General features: G+C 40.4%; 1 protein-coding gene across 9 annotated transcripts in view; it reads left to right on the top strand.

Annotated features, from left to right (window-relative positions):
• Positions 1-311: 311 nt before the first annotated feature.
• The window catches only part of CAB39L (calcium binding protein 39 like), a 60,935-nt gene continuing 38,201 nt past the window's right edge, over positions 312-23,045 (top strand). Inside the window, exons 1-3 of one of the 9 annotated variants that reach the window (XM_088051909.1) lie at positions 312-326; positions 1,348-1,474; positions 17,637-17,862. The gene's annotated coding sequence lies outside the window, so the exon portion shown is untranslated. Of the gene's footprint in view, positions 327-1,264; positions 1,475-7,287; positions 7,304-17,288; positions 17,427-17,453; positions 17,863-18,279; positions 18,615-22,054; positions 22,119-23,045 lie in introns of those variants that run through there. The other 8 variants (XM_014252120.2, XM_014252125.2, XM_088051910.1 and 5 more) reach the window with 8 other exon arrangements.

The following is a 23,045-nucleotide window of genomic DNA, read 5'->3' as shown; positions in this document are numbered from 1 at the left end:
CCTCCTTTCCCTCCTCTTTCCATTGGCTGTGGCGGCAGGAGAGGCGGCGGCATCAGCCAATGGGAGAGCAGGGAGGGCGGGGAGGGGGCGGGGCGGCGCTGAGGCGGAGAGGCGGAGCAGGCGGGGCGGGGGCGCAGCCGAGGGACTGGAGGTGCGTCCGCCATCTTGGAGGGGCGGGTCGAGGGGGGGGCGGGCTGTGGCCGGGGCTGTGGGGGCGGCGGCGCCATCTTGGGGCCGGGAGGAGAGCGGGGCGATGGGAGGGGTGGGCCCGCTGGTCTGGGCGGGCGGCGCTCTCTGCGTTAATGTATCGTAATTTACAGCGTTTGGTACGCGAACGGGTTGCGTAATTTCACTGCTGGCCTCCGCTTTTCATCTTTGCTGGCTGCTGTATGAAGTGCTAAATTATCGCTGCTCTTTTCTGTTGGAAGTGTGAAAATAAAGTTTTGTATCGCGCTTTAAAATTTTCAGCTGCGTTGCCTTTGCAAGTGTTGGTGTTGTGGCCGTGTAAAAATGTTTGTGAGAGGGGCAAGAATATAACCCCACTCTTAAAAAGCAGAGAGAGTGCTTTTTTTTTGTTTTTTGTTCCTTTTTTTTTGCCACCACTTTAAAACTGTAGAGATAAACACGATGTGCTTAAATAATTGTGAAAATATTTCCAGTCTTGTAGATATTGCCACTCTTGTGGCGGGGGTTAGGGATGTGATTATTCTGGGGACGGGGATACTGTGTTACGTGACTTGGAGTTCTCACCTGACCCAAGATCCTCCAGAAAATTTTGATGTCCAGCATCTGCTTTGTACTTCAATAAAGTTTTTAAAAGTACTTCTATAAAGTTATTAAAAAGAGACCTCTCCCTTGTAATTGTTCATTTTAAAATTAAGCACATGCTTTTCTTGCTGTTGGAACATTCTGCATTATGAGATGTTGCTTGCAGATTACTTTCGCTTTGCTGAATTATTAATACATGTGCGTGTGAATACTGAATGTTAGGAAACACTTGTGGCTTTACAATTGTATATACAGAATAAACAAAATACAGAGAAGATGGAGCCCAGTGCTAGAAGAATCTGAAAGAACATAACTGCCTGCCTCAGAAAATTTTGAATTTATGACTATATTAGAAAGTACTAATAGATGTTGCTTACTATTTGAAGCAAAAAGAATGAGAAATACATCTTTCTTAAAACAAAATTAATGACTTAGGACAAAATTAATGAGTAACTTTTGAAACATGCCTGAGTTTCCTTCATTTTGCTTTTAGCCTGGAGCTGCAAGATAGGCTTTCTGCAACATAGCAGCAGAGTCTGCCAGTGAACCAGTAAGCTCAGTTCTTCCCAAACTTGTTAGGTGGCAGAAGCTCACAAGCGATGCTGATCTGACATGCCAGCAGCCTGCCTGCAGCTCTCCTCCAGCAGCAGTGCGAGCTTCCTGGAGCTCTGCAGTCTGGACCTGGACTGACTACCTGTACCCAGAGGTGAGAGCAGCACTTCCATGTGCCTACATATTTGCTGGCACCTTTGTTGGGGTGGCAGTGGAAGGACTGACTGTCCTGGTGAATGGTGCTGTTGACTGAGTTGCTGAATTAAGCTTTCATTACATAATTCTGGTCTTATGTAGTGAGTTAAAATGAACAATTGCATAGACAGGTAGGGTGCAAGGAGCTCCTTGGAGTGGGAGGAGGTGAACCTGGTCCCAAAGGGATTCATCTAGTTCTTTTCTCCAAGGATGTTTTTTTCATCTTGAATGCAGTGGGGATTTGGGTTTTTCCTCATATGACCAGATAGATTTGGGTATGGTAGAGACACACCAGTCAAACTCCAGCAAACAGCAAAGCAGTCAAACCCATAGACTTTGAAAAGCCACGGGCATTCAGAAAATATTTTAAAATCTGATAGAACTTTTTGTTCTTTTCTGATGAGCTTGACTCTTTGTTTTGTTGACTCTTCTTAAAAATTGTCATATCTGTTGAATACTTCTGCCAGCTCCTGCACTGTCACATCTTCCCTGTTGTCCTTGATGATTTAACTTGCTCCCTTACAGATGAGTGTCTGCTCTTCATTCTTTCAAAATGCAACTTTAACATAATCTTTTATTACATTGCCTAGTTTGTGTGGTTTATGTGTAGTCACTTGTTATTCACATGTCTGTCTTCAGTAAGGTAACAGAACAGAGAACAGGCAATGGTTTTAGTGAGGCATCCTTTGGTTTATCTTAGAAATTTTACTATTATGCATCATTATCTGTGAAGACACAGGCTAATATTCCCCGTAGGTATGTTGCTCACTAATTGGACTCATCTCAGACTATTTACAGGCCTCCAGTATGTTTTGTTACTATGTTTTGTAATTCATTTGCTGTTGTAGATATGGTAGAAGGTTTTTTGGATATTATTTTTTTCAAGGTATTAAATGAAAGAAAGGGGAGATTATGGGTTTCTGAGAAGCCTGTAAATTAATTTTGTTCTACCTCTGGTGTAAGCATGTTTGCATTCTTGGCAACTAAAAATCTAACAAATTGTCTGTTTGAGAAGTGGAGGTTCTAAAATCATAGGCTGTTTAGTCCTAAGAGAATCTTAAAGCACAGGCAGAGACTGGCTAGGAAAAGGAAAGGAAAAGTTTGTGTCACTGTTTTAACAATAGACTTCTTTCATGTGGAGGACCTAGATGTCTGTTAATTACTAACTGGCTTGAGGGTTTTGGAATCTGGCCCAATATGCTGAAACTTAACCATCCACTGGCTGGCATTTTCTTCAAGGTCTGCGTTTGGAAACTGGTAATGCAATGGATTTCTTCTTTCCTGACTGTTTACGTAGTAGAGGTGTTTTCAGTTTCAGCCATATTTGTCTTACAGTCTCGGTGTTCATTGCCAGCAAAGATTCCAGGCAGCTGCGTGAGCACAGAAAGCAAGGACTGGTTTGGACTAGATAATGTCAGACCAAGCTGAGCAGCATGTGTTGCCTTTGCTGTGCCACAGCCCCACCACAACTGATCAAGACCTGAAACTCTGCCCTCTAATTTTGGGTGATGTGGATGAATTAATAAGATCTGAAAGCCTATGATTACAAGTGCACTTGAAAGGGCCTGAGATCTCTGGAAACCGGGCAGTAGATGTATATGATGAAAGGAATCCAAGATAAATGGGTACCAAAAACCCTTTTTACCTTCATTTTTCTGTGTGAACACAGCAATATATTTATCTGAAATAAATTTTCACTGGTACTTTCTGAAGAAATGCTTGTGGTTGTAACGTCTTCTGAACTTTTTGATTGCTCTTTGTGGGTTTGCCTGCAGGGTAAAATATGCACACAAACTATTTTCATTAAATGAACATGTCGCAGACATTAAGCAAGCTGCAAGAATTAATGAATTTGTGGTGTTCTTACTCTGAAGAGACGATCTATGGGGACCCCCACAACTTCATTCTGATTTGCCTTACAAATCCAAGTGTGGAAGAGCTGCCCTTGTGGTGCCAGCTGATAGAAGCTTGATGGGCTGGTGCTGGTCTTGGTAGCTGCTTTGCAAAGGCCAGAGAGGCAGTGCCTGATGTAGAATTGGACTTGAACTAATAAAAGCCATCACGAGGAGGCATACGGCAACAACCTGAAGTCATTATTATGTGTGGTGAAATAACCACTTCCGAATAAAACCGAAACCTGTAAGGTTTCAAATGTACTAAAGGGAATTTGACAAAAACCTTAGAAAATAGGGTAGATATGTATTGTCGTGGCTCAATGATAGAGCTCTTCATGAGAATATTCTGGACTAAACAGTCCTTAGTCACAGCTTCCTGTGGGGAAATTAATTTAGTAGAAGAAAATTCTAATTTTTTAGTTGGTTTTTTTCCTTGATCCAGTTCAATGTGCTGCATCAGAACTTGGTTTGGCTTAACTTTGTAGAGGTGTGGAACCAGCAGTAAGGTGTGAAGAACAGGAGGAGCAAGAATGTGGGGGAGTATTGTCCTATTAATATTTATTTCATTTGGGTTTGTTTATAAGCGTCTGAAGGGTCAGGGAAGCCACAGTTCCCTGAACATTTCAAATTGGCACTGTCAAAGAAAGAAACAGTCCAGATGCTTCTTGGATTGGCCTGTTCCTTTGTGTCATTAATCAGGGGACTGGTTGGGGCTCAAAAAAATCTCCAAAAATCCAAACAACCCCCTCAAACAAACAAAAACCAAAACAAAATACTGAGACAAATAAACAAATAAAACAAAGAAAAATGCCCAAAAAACCAACCAAACAAAAAACCCAAACAAAAACAAACAAACAAAAAACCACCACCACCACCAACCAAAAAAAAACCCACAAAAACTTACTTGGCTCATCTATATTTACCTGAATAACTTTTCTCATCTAATTTGCTGTGCAGCCACTTGGTATTTGTGCTTTTCTCAGGGAACTGGAGGTGGCCTCGGTGCAAAATGAGTGTCTGGAAAACAATGATTGCTTTCTAATTTTATTGTTGGTGTCATCTCAGTTTGAAGTGCTTGAGCCAACTACTTCTATAGTATGAGCAAAGTGGTGGTATGGGCAGAATACTTACTGTATCTCGGTTATTTTGGATGGTCTTATCACACAGCAGGACCTGGACATCTCTGTGTTCTCAGTTGTGCTGGATAAAAATCCCCTCCTGCCTTTTTACAGACAGTGGAGACAAGTGGGTTTCTATTGTGAGTGCTTGCTTTTAACTTTATTACCTTTTTTCCCTGTAAAATTCTTGAGTAACTGGAACCAAAGAAGCTATGTTGAAAGTATGTTTGACATTCTTTCACGAAGTGAACTGTGGGCCCAAATCTTTGTAACCCTTTCTTCTAAAGAAAAAAAAAAAGCTGTTTTTCTTAAGAAATGTTACTCAAGTGACTCCAGTGTATGAATTTGGCATTCCTCTCACAGAAGGGCATACATATCCTATTTGTTACAAAGTAATCACAATTTAGATTACATTCAGGCTGTCAAAAAAAAAAAAAAAAAAAAAAAAAAAAGCTTTATTAAGATTAAATGCTTCTAGACACATAATATGCATTTTAAAAAAAAACCACCAAACTGCTGTTTGTCATAGTGAAGTGTGTGGAATTGGTTTCTGTCAAGTTTGTGATGAGCCAGTTACTTGAGAAGTTTTTGGTAACATCATTTGCTTTCACTTAAAGTGAATGATCATTTTTAAGAATGAAATTATTTTGTTAACAAATTCATAGCAAGGTGTTGCATTAACAGATCAAGATGTGTGGTTGCAACCTGGATGTAGAAATCAGCAAAAAGGGACAAGATTTTTTTTAATTGTTTTTGCTGCTGCATATTGTAGAAATATTTTCAAATTGCATCCCACCTCCTCCTCCAAGAAAATGTTCATGATTGGATGGATTTTTTTTCCTTCTGTTCTTTTAATATTGTTCATATTGATAGAGGTAGTTCTAAAAATTTCATACAATTTACAAGTCCTCCACACTTCTCACTTCTCAAAAAGCTGGACTTTTAGGGGAGGTACCAGGGTTTTTGTTTTTTTTTTTCTGGCTGTTAAATTTTCATTCAGCAGGCTGATCTGCCTCCCTCTGCAGTCATGTCATTCCTAGAACTGATGCAAGGGAGGTGATGGCAGTAAGGACTAGAATTCTCATTTTGACAGCAATGTTTCCTTACAGCAACTTGATAAATTGTGAAACAACATTTTAAAATGATTTTACAGCATGAGTTAAAAACACCCCTTCTGATATCACAGTAAAGTTTGTATCTTGTTTTTTTCTGCTGCAAGAGACAATAATTAAGATGGAAGAAAGTACTGTTACATAACTGGATTTTGAAATGTGGGGACAGTTTTGTGACAGCCATTGGCTCTTTGGCTGGTCTTTCTTAAAGATCCTGTGTCAATGTAGCACATAGGCACTTGTACAAATTTATACATCAACTTTATTGCAGCAAAAATACAGTTTGTTTGCTCTTAAGTGTGGGAAGGAAATGATGTGCAGCTTTTTAAGTCATTGCACTGGAGACTGCTGAAGATGGATAATATTATGTGGGAAGGGTTCATTTCCAGTAGCTGTAATGTCCTGAGCACTCAGCTCTTTGTTTTGCCTATTTTCATATGTCAGCAGGGAGACATGGCTGTATCAGCTTTCCCTCTTCAAGTGTACCTTTTAATTGTGTACTCTCACTTTCTGCAGTTCACTGGCAGTCAGACAGCTCTCTTTCACTTTTTCAAATAAGCAAAACTTATTCTGGACTACCAGTTCATGGTGGTCACTCACTACCTGTTGCTTTTGGCTACAAGAGAAGCTGTCTGCAATATATGATTTATTTGTTGTTGGAAGTAAGCACCAAATTGAACCTTAGAGAGTGGGTGCAGGACTGCATGCTGTTTGTAGCCCTCTGTTAGGGTAAATATTGTGTATATCATATAATTCCTTGGAAAAATCTGTGGGGGTTGGGGAGAGGGAATATTTTTTTTTTTTTTTTTTATTAATTAGTTTAAGTAAGTGAGCAAAATAAGGCTGAACCTTCTAAATAAAAGCTTATTACCTAGAAATTGTTTTGACATTTGGTCCTACTTCTTACCTGCAGACCATTAATAGGTCTTGTCCTTTACATTACAATTCATGTTTAGGTCTGTAGCTACTTGCAACATCTGTACTGCTCTGTTTGCAAGCATCACACACAGCCTTGGGCAAAATATGGAAGTAAAAGATAAAGTGCTCTAGGTTGAAGGCAGCTTGAATGAGGACAGGTTTGAATGTACTCTGAGGTCAAGCTGGCTTGGTGGTCTTCAGGTTGTGTTTTTGGAAAACTTTTGCCCTTCAAGAAATCAGCATTAATGTGAGGAGGTACACTCCACTACAATTCTTCAGTGTTCCACCCTTTTGTCAGGGAAGGGAAGATGCTAGCAGAGGATTTGCTGAGATATCCTTATGCTATTCTGGTTTCTTGGGCAGCAGTTAAGTGCTAGTTAAAAATGCACAGAGATGTTATCCGTTGTTTTTCTTCCCTTGCTGAACTCCCTCCACACTGTAAACTGTCTCCTCACCAGGGTTCCTAAGGTTTCGGCACAGGTCATCAGGCCATGGGAGAAGACTGCTGCAAAAACTTGAGGGATTCAGCAAATCTCCTCTGTGCAGTGTGATGTGCTGCTACATCACTGGTACACTTCTAGCCCTGCCTGCAAGAGTGTCTACCAAAGCTGGGGAGCGGCTGAGGATGTGGGAACACACAGCTGTCTGGAATAGGTACAAAAAGAGGGTTTCAGCAAATGGAGGAGTCACGTCTTGACTTAGAAATGGTTCCAGGGCAGCAGCCAATATATAGGAATAAGTACAAGTAAGTTTTATAAAGATGATTACAGAAAATTCACTGGGTTTTCTTTAGGATTTAAGACTAATAAGAAGTTTAAGAATACCAGGAGCAAAAAGAACAGTGACATCTGTCTGATGGCTGTGCTAAAGTTGTCAACAATGATGCTGAAAATACAGAACTGTTCCATATTTCTGTAGTGAGAATGAAGATGAATATTACAAATGATCACATAGCTGTGAACATATCCATCATATTACAGCAGTAAATAAAGACCGACAGAATACTTTCAAAAATTCATGGAGACTAAGAATTTATTTCTTTTTGCTGTCTAATGTAAAACTCCAAAATTTTAAGGATTGTCATGAAGCAAAATATTAAACATGATTAATAGAAAATATATTATAAAATGTCTAGTATTTCAGTTAGATTAGGGGTTTGATGTATTCTGGCTAAGAAAATCAATCTTGAAAATATTACTGTCAATAAGAATATTTTAATTGTTATATAATTTTTTTTATGCTCAGTCATTGGATGTTTGTTTGCAAAAAAAAAAAAAATCCCCAAATGAACACACAGTTGAAAGAAAATGCACAATCCTTTCTGACAGTTTTATCTAGGCCACGCAGAGTAGAAAGATGACAAATGATGGCATAGCCTCATGTATTTGATTGAATCAAAGAGCATGTTGGCTGACTCTTTTGAAAGATGGACTCAAACCTTTGTGAAGTTAATAACCATGGGAAGAGGCTGGATATGCCTGAAAAGATGAGGAACAGTATCTGAAAATACTTCAAGGTGTCAAAACTCATGGGCAACAGGCAGTGGACAAGACACTTCCCTGTAGATAAGCGGTAGCCAAGAGCTGAGAGGAGTTGAATACACAGAATGCAGAGTGGGAGATTTCTTTTGCAGTATTAACAACCTCACTTCTGTAATACAATCAGATCTGATGGGTTATCTTCAAGATATTTTTTAATTGAAGTTGTAAGTATCAGAAAACTGTACACTTAACGTAGGTGGTGATGAAGAAGTAGATTTTGAGTTTGTTGAAGTGATTTGATCACATACCTATGCATGAATAAAATAGCCTTCAAAGAACACACATTTGCAAACACAGGAATCTTAGTGTCAGGGAGCAGAAAGTAAAACAGAATATGAATTTGCAGAAAAGGAAAAAACCCCAAACACTGAAAGTGGTAACCAATTAACTGTTGCACTCTGTAATTAATGGACTTCACAGATTCTCCAGCACTAAAAATTAGTGTCAAGATACAAAATCTTTCAAAATGCTGCTCTTGTTCAAGAAGCTGTTAAGCTTCTGGAAACCAGACTAAATATTTGAATTTTTAAAACTCCTTTGCTGGTAGTAACAACCTTCTTTTATTGTTTTGAGAAGAACAAAAACATCTATTTCAAACGTATTTTAAATCCAAACAAGGTCTTATTTCATAAGTGTAGGAATCATATAGAACTTGTCTTTAGTTTTGAAAGAAAAGCCAGTCTGTGTAAACTGTCACAGAGTCATACTATTTTTTACTTATGAACTTCCGTGTCATCTGCTTTTAGTTTTTTTTTAAATGGAAAAACATAAAAATAGGTAATGTGGTTCTTGGGTTAAATGATAAGGTATTAAATAGCTTACATTCACATCTTTGGCTGCTGTGCAGCTCTCTGGATACAGGCCTTTGTGTGCTGAAATGTGTCAATGGAAGTTCTTACGCTTGTGAAGGTAATTTCATCCCATGATGACAGCTAGCAGGAGAGCTAGATGTCTTGCTCTGGTCATGGAAAGTTGAACTGATAAGACTTTTGCTGGGTGACCTTCTAGTGGGATTCTGCCCGCTCTCAGGAAACAAGCCATTTCTTTTCAGTGGTACTTGGGTGGAAACTCCAAAATTTGCAACAATGCCAGACATAATTTTGTGTCCTTGTAGGCACTGCAGTTCTGAAAGAAACAGTTTTGAGACTTCCCTCTAAATTCTGCTATTGGGCCTACAGCTCTTATAAATTCAAGGTGCTGCATGCATATACATTAGAAAATATGTTCTGCAGGTGATCAGGCTCAGTATCTAGCTAAAAATATTAATTTTTTTGCAAAGATAGTAGATAACTTCTCATGTCTGGGCTAATACAGCTTGAGACTCTTTTTTTCATTTGAGAGGCATACACCTTACTTATTTTCAGTGTTAAACATGACTTTTATAAGTGGACAGTAGCAGTCTTTTACCCTTCAGAGGTGTATATTTTGATGGTAGATAAAGTTATTTTATGAATGCACACTGCAAAAATGGAGAAGAAAATTATCTGTTGCTTCTGTGGGAAGGGAACAGCTATGTGAGTGACCCTTAGAATGAGAAAACTGATTTCTTAAACTATTTTCAGAGGGTGTGACAAAAGTTTGTCTATAAAGAGTATTGATCTGTGTGCTGTGTGATATTGAAGCTGTCAGATTTCATTAAGAGATGTCTCAAAGAATGATGTTTGCCAAGAAGATTTCCGTGAGTATATTTGACCTGTTACAGCCTATATATCTAGAGCTTGCCATTTATGTCACGTGGTGAGTGGTTTTCTTCCAGGTATCCAGAGCCTGTCAGGGATCTCCACTGTTGAAGCTACACAGAAATGGAGTTGAATCAAAGCACACCCAGGTGCTGGAGCTGCTCTCCCTCCAAAACAGAAATTGTCCTAAAGACAAACACACGGCTCATGTTGGTCCTTGTTCAGGACAGATTTGGTTAAAAAATGCCAGTCTGCAGCATGCCTGCTTCCATTTAAGGACTTCAAGGCATGACCCTGGTTTATTAATTAAAACAAAAGGAACTCAGCCCTTAATTGGACACTCTGTAGTTGTATGTGTCTGACATAATAATTCATTTGTAATGTCAGTTGTTGGTCAACACGGATGGGGAGAACAGCAAATGGCTTTTTAGTAGTGTGGGAATGTGCATGGATAGGTTTTCCCCACTGGGGAGTAACAGTACTGGACCTAAAAGAATACCCTACAGGTTAATTTGCTCAACAGAGTCAACTTTTGTCCAGGAATGGACTACAGAGGTCTTTAGGAAGGCACTGGAGGTTTTCCTGGGACCAAAAAAATACATTACTAAAATCTGAGATAGGGGCTTTGTAACAACATGGACTGTTCACCACCTAACAGGAAAGTAACATTAAAGTTGTGGTAAAATACTTAATGTGGGACAGAAAAGTGCAAGCACCCTGTCTTTCATCAAATGGCCATGTATCTGTCACATGAAGGCAAATATGTTTGCAATCTGACAAATGATGAATATATTAATTGTTTGTCAGGAGGAATGACTTCAGGGTGCTTGTGAAGACAATTTCTCCTTGTGCAACTTGAGCTTGGTGAGTTCTCAAGGTTCCCTGTCCTTTTCCAATATGTTAAACTAATGTCACAGGACAAAACTGATAAAAAGTAAAATGTGAGAAGATGTGGGTTCTCTTTGTCCAGGGAGCAGTGTTTTTCTGTGTGATTTTAGGCAAGTCAGTTTAGAGCAGCACTTGAGTAAGTATAACAGCCATTTTTTCAAGAATATAGTAATGCTTGGGTTTCATTATTTGACACTGAGAAAAAACTGTAATTCTTCATCTGAAAGCAGCAGTTTAGACTTCTAGCCTAATATTCTGGTTTTGTTTTGACTGTTCTGCTTTAGTAGGATTCTCAACCCTCATGAGAAAAGACTCAGAAGTTTGTTGTGTCTGTGGGCATGGTCTCTGGAGACCTGCATCACATGAACTGCAGGACTGTTATCCCAGTCTGCAGGAAAAGGACACAAGTAAGCTGGGCACTGCCTGCTGTGTTTGTTTGTGTCCCATCACCGTAGTGTCAAAGCACCTTATGGTTTTGAATGCATAAATTTTCCAGTAGAGAGACTAAGTGGCTTTTCCAAGATCACCTAGTGTGACATAAATAGGAACTGACTCTCCTTAGGTCTGAACTCATCTTCTTCATGAGTACAACACCATGTCTCTAGATGGGACTTTCTGGTAGTACTTGTTCCCTTGTCTAGGGGTGACCACCTGGAAAATACAATGGTTCTTCAAGTAAATCCTGTCTCTGCTGCCCTGAAGAAGGAACTAACTGGAATGCAATAAATTGATGCTGGAGCCTGTCTTGTTTGGCCCCTAATCTAGAGGAAATAGTCTCTGAGCTGAATTGGCTGCTCAGTCTCGACAGTCAGAAGCAATCTTGAGCAATCTGTTGTATCTGAGTATTGCAGAAGTGATTTAAGAGTCTCCCTAGAAGGGGAATAGTGCTCCTTTGGGATCTTTAAAGTGAAAGGTGTGTAACTATTCATCACGGTGATTTTGGATCATGCTTCAGGAAACCTCAAAGGTGTTAATTGTCAGAAGCAGAAGAAGAGTAGAGTAGTCCTTCCTCTGGTATATGTTTCTTTTTCTACTTTGCTCTTGGTGTCAGCTCCTCTTAGAGATGGGATTTAACAGAGCTTTGTCTTATCCAGAATGATGATTCCTATCTCCTGATATTCTTTAACAGTACATTTTAGAGTGCATACCTTTGGGTGTTTGCTTGGTGCCACCTCTGGGTGTTACACCATTGGGTGTTACAGTGAGCCCCTCACTGGAGCATTTAACTTGTGTTTTTAATTTTGTGTTTAACTTAATTTTGTTTGTCTGCATGTCATCCTGAAAGCATCTGATGAAAAATGCTTTAGCCTTCTGTAGCAGTGATCAGAAGAAAAGTCTTAAATTGCAGACTGCCTTCCAGCTTGTCAGAAACAGCCACACGTTGTGTATCAAGAAATTATAGGCATCAAAGGGCAGTTGATCTGCCCAATATTTTCACTGCATATCACTGTTGCTGAGGTGAATATACACTAATACAGCTTTCAGCTTCAAGCACTCTTAGGAAGTGTAAAGTTCTGCTTAGGGGTGCTCCGTTGTCTTTGACCATCAAAGAACTTGTAGGGAACATCTATAGGGTTTTTGCATTAGTGTGCCTGGGGGAAGGGGATGTCTTAATCTGTGGTTAACCCTGTGCTGCCTAACATTAAGAAAAGTGCTTGGTGCAGCTATATGGAGACCAGTAACTAAATTCAGTATTTTCAAGAGACTAAGCACTTTTTATATTGTTTGACTGCTTCAGAAATGGGAGATGGCAGATAAATGCTTTTATACACTTAAAATAACTTTTCAATTCCACAAAGAAAAGCATTTTTTTAGTGTGCTGCGATAGAAACTGCAAGACTGGCACACATGTGATGAGTGGTTTTAGGTCATCAGCAAAGCTCTTTTTGTTGCACCGCTTGAAATGATCTTTCCTCTTCCCATTTTTAATTCTGTGGATGGACCTTGAAGAAACAAACAAACATGGCCACTAGGGTGATTGACAGTACAGAACTGGGATAGAAACAATTTGGAGAGGTGAAAGCTTTAATTATTTAAAAAATACTTGCATGGCTCTTCAGTCAGTCACCTATTTTGGGGAGCTAGTTTCTGTTTGCATGAGTCTGCAGGTAAAGAGCATGATGTTGTCATAATTTTACTGTTCCTCTGCTCATAAAAGTGGGAGTGCAGGTATGGTTATCATTTGTGTTTTGTGTTGGGACACAGTAGATAAGGGGCACAATTAACATTTTATAAGTGACTTTAGGGCAGACATAAAATTTTAATGTGCTATATTTTTCAGTTGTTGGGCTGTAGTAACGTTCTTTTTAGACACAATTCCCTTGAGAGTAGGAATGCTCAAGGAAAGGGATTCATTTTAGTTGGCTTTCTCTAATGATTGAGCTGGATGCCTTTAAAATGAGTAAACTTTTAAATACACTGGCCTGTACATGAAGTATTAATACACAAAAGTTTCTGGTAGAAAAGCCACTGTCAGTGCTTAGTTTCTGGAGTGATTGTACACATGAATAACATATTCAGTAAAAATTCATGAGCAGTTTATAAGAGCTATTGCAGATCTTAAAAACCCCCAAAACCCCAGCTAAACCAGACATCTTAGCAACTGTATTTGCATTAAATAAATGAGGAAGGAGAAGACCGTATGTACTTAAAAGCGCTAGAGGGAGCTAGGAGGAAGAAGAGGGGAAAATAATCGTTGAAGACATGTCTGCATTTTTAGGAGTAGCTTTTATAAAGCATCCATTTAAATCCTTCCACTCACTTCAGCTAAAATGCAGCTACAGGTCAGCCACTGCACCTTGCTGCTCTCTGTTTTCCACACTTCACTGAAGAAATTTCAATTTTCTAGTCCCAAGAGAGGCCAGAAGCTTTGCTGCTTTTAACATGGCTGTAGGGAAAGTCACCTGCCTCCATAGACTGTACCCCTTTTTCTGCCTTATTTTGCATTTGGATGAGCAGCCAAATGTTAATTTGCCTTTTGGTGCTGGTAGCTGTTTTGGGGGTACTGACATACAGGCTCAGTTCCAAGCTTGTCTCCCTCCAAGATTACATGGAGAGAAAGTGTGAGTGTTGCATGTCTGTATTTGGGTTCTACTTGATGAAGAAGAATTTATTTGCATTAATCTGAAGTGACCACATTGCTCTGAAGAAATTGAATGTCTGTGAACTCGCAGAATAACAAAGAAGTATGAAGTTACTGTAAAGCATCTTATTTTATGAGGTTTTAGAAGTGTTGTTGGGCACTTTTTATATTGCTCTGCCGTAAAACTAATTGCTCTGAGTTAAAGTGTAACAGCTTTACGATGCAGATTATATAAATTACTTGTTTTCAGTTCCCCTCCACCCCAATAAACTGCCAAAATGTTGGTATCTTGGGATTTGTAAGAATAGCATGAAATCCTGTGGGGGATGTTCTTTAGTTTTCAGGTTTTGGAGGGTGGGGGAATCTTTTTAGTATGCTAAAGCTTCTCCTCTTGATATTCAGCATTACACAACTAAACCTGTTGCTGTGGAGAACTGAATTTTGATGGCCTGGGGCATTGAGCAATTTGGGGGGAAGGAAGGATTTTGTTGTTATTATTATTAGAGGCTGCTTAGGGCTTTGGAATGCTGGAAGTAATCTCAGAGGAGGTACACAGACTGGAAGTGGATGATTAAATAAGCAGAATTAATATATATATATATGCTGTGTGTTTATCATCTGCTGCTGTAATTTATTTAATTCATTGTTGAAGTACCCTAATTTCTCTTTTCCACATTAGAAGGAAAATGGAAAGGGCAGGGAAAATCAACCAGAGTTTTCTTCCTTTGTTTTTTATTAGATGGAATGATTTTAAGTTATGAAAGCAGGGATAAATGTTTCTCAAAAGTACTTTAACCATGCCTTAGCCTGAGGACTCTGCTCTCTTTAAAGGAAACAAATATAATGAAATTTAAATATGTGGAAGCTGGAGTACTTTAGCAGTGCAGAGATTTTTTTTCCATGTACTTTGAGATTGTAAAGATTTTTTGTCTATTTTAAATTACATCATTCTAGATTTTAGATGGCTACAAATTAGGAATTGAAGAAAACATTTTTAGAAATGTTTAATAACCTCTTGGCTTAAAAAAAACCCAAAAAACACCAACAGATAAGAGCACCAAGTAATTATGGCTTAATTAACACCTTAATGGACAGGGCCTTTTCCTGTCATCTGAGAATTAACTCTACTTAAGATGAAACAGAGAATCTTTTTCCCCCTGCCCCTTTAGCTACCTTGTTTTGCACAGTTTCTTCTTCTGCAATGAAGGGATGGAGGCAGGTGGGTTTCTTGCTCTCCTGCTGTGTAGAGGGCTCCTATTAAAGCCCTACTTCCTCAGGTAGAAGATGAGCAAAGTTGAACTGTAATTGAATGCAAATTCAGTTTATTGCTCTGAATCAGGAAAACAAGCCTATTTAGTCTGAAACAGAGGACAGTTACTTTGTAGATAAATTTCTTATACTTCCAAAGAGCCAGGATACTCAGAATCATCTGTGAATACTTTATGGAATGCAGTGGTACACAAATTATCCCCACTGTCCCTTATGTGCAACTAAAACAGCTTTTTTGGTGATATTTCAATCTTTTTTTGTGATAGTTTGATTTCAGGGTAACATCTACCCCCGTTAAACTCCATGGTACAACAAAAAGTTGGGGTTTTACCTGTTGAAGTGATCGTGGATTTACAATGGAAAAGATATAATTTCTCTTGGGACACCTTGCAACCCAAGACAGAGAGGTAGAGGAAAGAAGTTTTTCTCTTAAAAACACACAGTGGAAGCAGTGATGTATTTTGATTGTTGTGTTGCTGTAGGAAAAGCCAGTGCCTTCAGAAGTAGCCCAAGGGCAGAGTGTTTATCATTCGATTTTCACTGTTTATCCAAAGGCTGAGGTATTCAATAAAAAAGAAAGGGCCAATGCCAGAATGGGTGTAAGGTACCACAAGGACTGGCACCCCTTTCCTCTCCCACCCAGCTGGGACAGAGCAGGGAACCCCCCAAAAGTTGCCCAGTGCCAGTTTTTCTCCCCAAGTCCTTCATGCCATGACACATCTGTGCAGGTTGTTCATGTGCCTCCTAAGCTCTGTGGAGATGGAAGCTGCCTTGAAGGGTGGCTCATCCTGTTCCGAGCATGGTGTCCACGGTGTCCCTTGTTGAGCTTTCTGTGGAGGTGGCCTGGAGAGGAAACCTGGCCAGTGATGGCTAATGCGAAGCCTTTAATTCAGTGCTGGAAGAATATTTCACAGGGGGTTTGGAGCAGAAATTGCTACTTAGTGTCACTTGTTGCAGTGCTTTCTGGTGCAGCAGGAGCAGCACTAATTAATCCCTGTTCCCAGTGCTGTTCAGGGCACTCCAAAAACACAGGGCTGCAGTATCTTGATGATCTGTTAGGTAAAGTGTGAGCAGAAATGGTGACATGCTTTATAGATAAGTTGAGAGTACAAATCTGCTGATCTAAGGTTGGCTTGGTTCTTCCTGTGCAAAGGCAGGAACAAATCCAGGGAGGTTAAGGGTGCAGGGATGGCTTCTGCCTCTCTGAACCCAGGAGGGACAGGCAAGTGACTCTTCAAAGTGAGGATTTGGGATACTCCTGTGTGCTTCAGTTTGGAGCTGGCATTGCAAGCAAAGGCTGGTAGCCTTTTAAAAGGTGTGTGTTTCATCTGTATTCCTTAGAAACAAGGTTTCTCATGTGTTTTTTGGCTGCCTTTAATGTGAATAGCTACTGCAGGTGAGCCTTAAATCAAGATCTGATGCAACTGTAGAGCTGCTAACTCTGCAATCAGCTCCCCAAGCAAATGTAGCATACCAAATTATTTTTAATAATGTAGGACTTTGGCTAGGCTATGCCCTGTGGAAGAAGTGATGGGAGGTAAAGATTTTCCCCCGAGCTGGAGAGCTTGACAGAAAGACATGCTGGGCACACATCCCTTCTGGGACTCAGCCAAGATCCAGATGAGGATACATTTTAAATCCCACCTTTTAGTGCCCATAGTAAGGCATCCTTCTTTCCCCGCTCTCAACAGCTGGGGGGCAAAGGGGACAGAACTTGCCATTCCCTTTGGAAGTGTGTGGCTCTTGCCAAACAATAGTTGCCAAGAGAGAAAAGTGAAGCACTAAAAATTCCTTTAATTACATTTTGCTGTATTTGTATGCTTGATAATAGCTGGTAGTACTTGTTTCAGAACACTTTATGTTTTTTTTGTTGGTTTTTTTTCCCCATCACATTAGCCTTTGAAAAAATACTTTGGGCTAATGTTTTTTTCTTCATCAGGATTTAAATTTTGCGCAGAGTATTCTGCAGGTCTTTTTTTTTTTTTTTTCTTTATTCCCCTCAAGTATGATTGCGGAAAAGTATTTGGATCTTTGTGTAATAACATATAGTCAGGCAAGAAGCAGCTTAACTTCAGCTTTTCTGAAGGACAGGACTTTGCTGAAAGATGTGGTGCGTGAGCATGTTGATTTTGTTACTATCTTGTAACAACAACCCGCAGTTGGGCTCCCTTATTTGCATTCCTAGCAGGACGGCAAGGTGAATAATTTAATTCCAGCAGCCACGTGATGGTGCGAGGACCCGGCAGCGATGCCTCTCCCTGCACCGGCAGACTTTGGAGAGGAATGGAAACTTACAGAAGTGATGCGAAATTGTCGCATGTCCTCCCTTAACCCTGGGGAAATCTCTCGGCGGAGCGATCGCTTCATCCTTTGCTTTTCCACGTGTTCCTCTGACGTGGAGTTTGGGGGGTGTGTTTGTGAGCCTGTGAGCAAGACGAGTGAGAGAGTGGGAAGCGGGGAGGGCGGTGGGGGAAAACGCACAGCCAGGCACAGAGCTGGTCGGAGCAGGAGCAGCGAGGAGCCGCGAGTCCAGCCGCAGGCAGCGGGGAGTGGAAATTTACAGCTGCTTGTGAGCGCCTGTGCATGTCCAAGTGATCCTGTCTGCTCACGCTTTTCCAGAGGCTGACGGTCGCTCGGAATAAGAGGAGCGGGAGGCCGAATCGCGGGATCGCTGGGCTCTGCCACTTGTCGGTGATCGGCGCGGGGGAATAAAGCGGAATTTAATGGAAGATCACTGAAGGCGGCTGCGGGCGGCGCGGGCTGCAGGGAGGCGGCAGAGCTGTCTTCAGCACCTGGCCATGGGGCTGCGCCGGGCTGCCTAGGAGCCCCCACCTTCCCGCTCCCAGTAAGTGTCAGCCGAGGTGATGCCCTCCGAGTGACGGAAAGTTGAGCGATTTAATGAAACTTTCCTTTTTTTTTTCCGGTTAGCACCAACCTTTTGGTAATAAACCGCTTGCCTGCTTCTCGATAGTTACGCTGGTAGCTTTTTATAGCTTTGTAAACTGTGTTACCAGGAGTGGCTCTTTAATGCAGGCAACCCTAAACAATACTCCTCCTGTTACATAAGGCGCTGGCTCTGCGACCAAGCACTCCGTGTCCATGGAATATCTCTGGAAATGGCTTTATTTACAGTGTGGTTTCCAAAAATAAAATATCTGCAATATATCATTTCTCCTACTCCTCTCCTCGGGCCGCCTGCAGCTGCAGACTGGCTCTTGAGATGCAGAGGAATAGGAGCGTGGCCACTTGCATAAGGCAGGGGGAAGGAGATGAAGGGAAGATGAGCGTGCGGGTGAAGTGCCACAAGGAACGGCGTGTGTAAATGAGCCGGCCCCTCGTTTGCAGCCGATAGGTCTTGTCCACTTGAAATACTGATTCTGTGGCATGGGCGACTCATGAAGTCTTTATCAAGCAAAACTTTAATGGAGCTTAAGGGAAGTAGGGGTTTTTCTTAAAAGCAAATGCTCTTTCTTGGGCTAATATTGTGAGTAAAGTGAAATTACTACTATAGAAAATTATTTTAATCCATTATGAAGCTATTGAAAGTAACTCAGCAGATTTGCTATGAACTTGATCAAGAGAATGCTGTGTAGAGAGGTAAGTTTAGTAATATGGGACCAAATGCAAAAATAATTCCTCACTAATGGATGTAGAGGAAGTCCTATTCCCTCTTGGCTGCTGCCTGTGTTATTTAAATTATGTTACCAGTTTCCATTATTTCTACAGTCACTGTTCCTACTAGAAATGGATATTTAACTCGGTTTCCCTTTTACTTAAGTAAATGAAAAGCTGTTAAGGGCTCTTCTGTTAGAATTATGTGTACTTCAGAGACATTAGTTAAGAGAGCTCTTTCTGCATGACTGAGTTTGTGGGAGTTTTGCTATGGACTACAGTTAGGCATCGAATTGAATTCTTAATCTTTTAGGTTCTAAAGATCTCTGTGGTAGCAAATGCAAATTTGGATTCCAAATATTCTTGGCTATTGAATTATTGAATTATTGAATATCCTGCAAATTTGGTGGCTGTAAAACCTCTGGTTTAGTATATTTTTAGTTTTATTGAACATGAAGTAATAACCTAGCACTTCTAGCTAGTTCATTAGCATGATTGGGAGAGCCCATGTGATCCTGTGATACAGATAAATGATGCTGGTGTGAGTATGGTGCCACAGGATTCCATTTCTGCATGGGTGAGAATCTGAATGTTACCTGGCATTGCAGTGTGAAAATTCTGTAAAATAGTAATAATAGTAATAGTAGTAGTAGTAGTAGTAATAATAATAATAATAATAATAATAATAATAATAGTAGTAGTAGATATGAAAACACAGGACTTCCAGTAGAAGGACACAAGGTAGCAAATTCAAACACCTAAAATGTCCTTAACTTCAGTTCTGTTCTCTGTACCCTACTCATGATAGACTTAGATTTGATATTAAGAATATTTTTTTTATGGTGAGGGTGGTGAGACTGGCACAGGTTGCCCAGAGAAGTTGTGAATGCCCCATCCCTGGAAGTGTTCAAGGCCAGGTTGGATGGGGCTCTGTGCAACCTGGTCTAGTGAAAGGTGTCCCTGCCCATGACAGGGGGCTTGGAACCAGATGATCTTTATGGTTCCTTCTGACCCAAACTATTCTATTAGTAGTATTGTGTTTGTATTACCACACATTTATACCCCCTTTATGATCATCACTGCCTCATTCTGGGTTTGGCTGGTGAATATCTGTGCTGTAGCATCTGCTCCAGCAGGCCTGTCTCTGTACCCTCCTTCTGTCCCCTTCTCTTCTTGTGCTGGTACAGCTCTAGAATGTATCTAGGCAGAACTCCACTGGAAACCTGTTTGACCTTTTTTTGCCTCAGCAGGCTATTTTTTGTTAACGTGGGTCACTTCCCTGACCTGGCTCACCATGTGGCCCTGCAACAGCTGAATGGCTCCCACAGAGGCTGTAGGGATGTGAATACATGTGGAGCAGGGTGTCACCATCAAAGAGCAAAACATCTATCAAAATAGATTGCCTCAGTGACCAGGCTGCTTTTCAGTGTTTCATTTTATCCCGTATTTGCTGAAAGACTATACATGTGGGTTTTATTTGTTTTTTACTAAAGTGGCATTCAAGCACTCAGTTAAAAAGAGTTAATAATTTCTTTAAGTGCTTCCATAGAGCTACACCACAGCACTTGAGTGGAGCATCCCCATGAGTGCCTTCAGTTTCATAACAGTATTGAACAATTGTGTGATATTATTATTCTCATTCTGTAGAGGTGATCAGATTAATGGCAGAGCTGCCAACTTATTTTCCATGTCTGATCTTCTGGATACTTGACATCCGCTAAAAAAAGTGACATTTGTGCTGATGGTAGGCATTTCTGTGATGTTTTGTGTGTTCAGGTGAATTTTCAGCTAATATCCATCTTCATTTCAGGTAATGCAATGAGTAGCCAATGTCAAAGCTTATGTTGAGTAAATTCTTGAGTTTTTGGAAAAATTAAGTTGCCAAGCAGAGATGGCATTCATTCACCCTAACCATAAAATTGTGCCGTCTTCTGTTAATCTTTTGTCTCACTTGCAGTGTGCCTTCCAAAATCTGCAACTCATTGAGAATTTGCCGAGAAGCTGCTTGTTCCATAGCCTTGATTCCTTCTGCACATCAAATAAAATGTGGGTTGTGTGAGGGGACTGCACTGGGGAGAGCAAAAGGACAAACTGGGCTTCTCTGGGTGCTCATCACACATGGGGGCTTCCATCTCCTGGTTTGAGTACATTGCTCTGTCATTGCAGCAATTTTCCCAAATATGGCAGGAGGGAGAAATGAGAACCTCTTACACTATGTAGAGACTGAATTAGACAAAATGATAAAGAAGGTGTGCTAAGTCAGGACCCAAATATATGGGTCATAGGCACAGTGCGGTGAAAGGGAAACTAAGGTATTTTTTTCCATTCCAAAACTCTCACAAAATATGCGTTATTAAAATGTTTTGATTCTGATCAATAACTTGATGAAGGTTGGGAGCTGAGGTAAGAGAAATGTCTGATACTCCATGAGGAGGAATAACTTTTGCTCATTTATTTTTGAAGACCAAATTTTTTTTCCAGAAGAGCATCTGCAAAGAGTGCATGGATGGGCGCATGTGCTCTCTTCCATTCTTGCTCTCGTGGGCAGGAAGAAGCTTTTGTTACTGAGCTGCTTTAGTGAGTCACTTCATAGTGGGAGGGGCTGCTGAGCAGAGTAGTGTTGCTGTGTGCATTTTTCTTTCATTGTGCTTACGAGTTCAGATGCACGATAGTATTTTGAGGAAGTATATGACTTAAAACCAAAGAAATTGTGGAGAGCGCCTACAATCAGAACTAGATCTCTTTCTGTATTTTATAGCTGTGCTATTATTTTTTTTTTAGTACATTCTCCTTATGAGCAGATAAACTGGCAGAAGAGATATTTTGAAGCCTAATAAAGTGTTGGCTTTGTTTCAGATGATCTAGGTTTCATTCCTGACACAGCCACTGATTTTATGTGGCCTTGGGTAAGTCTTGTAATTTCTCTGTGTTTCAGCTTTCCCCTTTGCAGAGGAGATAGAATAAAAGTAGGTAGATAGGTTTTTTGAAATTGTGTTTTTCATCTTTGTTAAGTGTGTGTAGATTTGGAAACCTCTGAGAGGCTGGGTGCCCTGAATATGAAAGGATGTTAACTTTGACAGGCTACTGAATACCCTAAAACTCATGTCTTGTAAACCACATCCAGCTCTGGATTCAATTCTCTGCTTTAGTCCGTGTGGGTTCTTTTTTCCTTTTTTCCTGACTTGAGCAGAAACAGACTGACGTTTAGAAAGTGGTTCTTTAATGTTTCCTTTTGGTGTTTCCATGGTTTATCTAATGTAAAGTCTGTGCCATTTTTTTCTCCCAAAGATGGAATGATATTCCATGAAAGTATTTTTGTAAAAGTAGATTTTCTAAAATGTGCTGGACTCCAACTCTGGTGTCTGAAATGTCATGTTCATGCTGATGGAAACAGCAGGCTTAGGAAATTTCATTTCCTCCTACAGCACTGCCGAGGCATTTTCCTCATGACTGGGAGAGACAACCTCTGAGACCAGGAGAGTTAATCTGGTAAGATACAGCTGTTTCTTTCCTTGGTCTCATAAGCGCCTCTCAAGAGCACCAGTGAAATAACATCATCAAAATTAAACGTTTGTTTCACAAGTTGGCTGGTTCTCCGTTATGAATTCAGGAGTGTCCACAATCCATTCCTGATGTTATGAAAACATATGTTGAATAACCATTAGATGGAAAAAGTTTTCCTAGAAAGTGGGAAAGAAAGGGGTTCATTCAGTTCATTCATTCTGTCCCTTGCTGCCAGACAGCAGTGTCAAAAAATTATGAACAGATGCTCTGTAGTGTGCCTGGTAGAGTAGGTCATTTCAAAACCTCAAAGCTCCAAAGGGTGGAAACCTTTACATTTCCAGCTGAGGTTTATTCATCAGCAGTTTATAGCCATTTGCTTCTGCATAAATAGTGTTATTGTTATTTAAACTGAAATAACTTTTTTCAACTTTCCTGTATTTTTATTCTAAACTTATGAAAGCGGGCACTTGTAGCCTCCAAGACTTGCTGGTCTTCCCATTTTTCTGGCTATCCAGTGTGCTTCTCTCCACCCACTCTAATCTCTGTTGATTTTGCTTGACTTTGGGTGTTCAGGGCTATGTACAGTGTCTAGTATGAAGATCTATCAACATTTGTAGAAAGGCATAAATACCTTTGGATTTCTACTGACCATTATTTTTGTGATTCATCACAGATTTGCATCTGTCTTTTTCACATCTGTAAAATACTTGTGTGTTTGTATATGTCATCAGCTGCTTGTTTTTATCATTGCTGATGGTAAGCCCTCAGCTTGAGGCAGATATTCACAGAATGATTTGGGTTGGAAGGAACCTTTAAGGGTCATCTAGTTCGATTCCCCCTATCATGGATATCATCATCTAGATCAGGTTACGCAGTCCTGTCCGATCTGATCTTGAATGTTTCTGGGGATCT

This window comes from Pseudopodoces humilis, chromosome 2 (assembly GCF_049639895.1).
Source record: "Pseudopodoces humilis isolate 2021_Gansu_Grassland_sample_001 chromosome 2, ASM4963989v1, whole genome shotgun sequence".
Lineage (NCBI taxonomy): Eukaryota > Metazoa > Chordata > Aves > Passeriformes > Paridae > Pseudopodoces > Pseudopodoces humilis.
The sequence above is the reverse complement of the archived record's forward strand: the minus strand, read 5'-3'. Positions and strand labels throughout refer to the sequence as shown.